The sequence below is a fragment of the Lucilia cuprina genome, chromosome 3 (genome assembly GCF_022045245.1).
Source record: "Lucilia cuprina isolate Lc7/37 chromosome 3, ASM2204524v1, whole genome shotgun sequence".
NCBI lineage: Eukaryota > Metazoa > Arthropoda > Insecta > Diptera > Calliphoridae > Lucilia > Lucilia cuprina.
Window position 1 is genome coordinate 25,733,027 of NC_060951.1, and position 1,321 is coordinate 25,734,347.

Below are 1,321 nucleotides of genomic sequence, written 5' to 3' on the forward strand. Positions count from 1 at the left end.
GTTCTAGTTCAGTTCTAGTTCAGTTCTAGTTCAGTTCTAGTTCAGTTCTAGTTCAGTTCTATTTCAGTTCTAGTTCAGTTCTAGTTCAGTTCTAGTTCAGTTCTAGGTTAATTCTAGTTCAGTTCTAGTTCAGTTCTAGGTTAATTCTAGTTCAGTTCTAGTAAAGTTCTAGTTCAGTTCTAGTTCACTTCTAGTTCAGTTCTAGTTCAGTGCTACATCAGTTAGAGTTCAGTTATAGAGAGGATCAGTTAATTGCATAAATACTCTTGCAATATAATTGAGACCGATTACAACATATAATTTCATAAAAAATTATAAAATGTACCACTGTTCACGAACAGCCTCATACGTAAACAGTTTTTTTAGTTAACAAAAGCAACAACAACAAAATTAACACTACTTAAATCAGTTAACAACGTTTGAAAAGAGACCGTTTGAGGGGTTTTGTAAGAGGAAAGAGAATTTTGTAAAAAATCAAACTTCAAACTGATAAAAATAAAAATGTTGCAAAAATAAAAGCTAAATTATAAATAAAAGCCCTCAAAAACTGGTTTTATGAATAAAAAAATACACAAAATATAAATTATTTAATTGTTTCTTTCTTAATCAGATTAAAAGAAAGTTGAAATGTAAAAAGAACTAATAGAATGATCCACTTTTTAATTTGGTGTTAAAATAAGAGAACGCGTTGTTTCTTCAAAAAAAAAAAAAATATTTACACTGTGTAACAAATAAATTTTGAATAAAATTGATTTGGAAATGAAGGACATAGTTTAGTTAAAAAAACACAATTTTGAAAAAAAAAGATATTTTATAAACATACAGGTGTGTGTTGAAGCTCATGTGACTTATCTTATTTCTGCAAAAAGTCCTTCATTTATATAGCACCACTATTTCTTCTTTAACAATTTTACATTTTCTTTAAACATTGTTTTTTCAATGTTTTATTATAAAGGAATGTAGACAGTAGAATAAATCAATCAGTACTTAGTTTCCTTAAATTGAACGTGATCATAATGCAGATCATTAGCTTTATGTTTCTTTATATACACTTGTTCCAATGTTGCAAAAGTGATAATTACTTATTGCTGCAGAAAATGTATTGAATACATAAAATCTTTAAGACTTTATGAGGAAATTCAAATGACGGAAATGAAATATGTTTCTATTACTACATAAAGGGTGAGAATTCCAGAAAAATTATTGATGTATGCAGATCTAGATCAGTTCTAGTTCAGTTCTAGTTCAGTTCTAGTTCAGTTCTAGTTCAGTTCTAGTTCAGTTCTAGTTCAGTTCTAGTTCAGTTCTAGTTCAGTTCTAG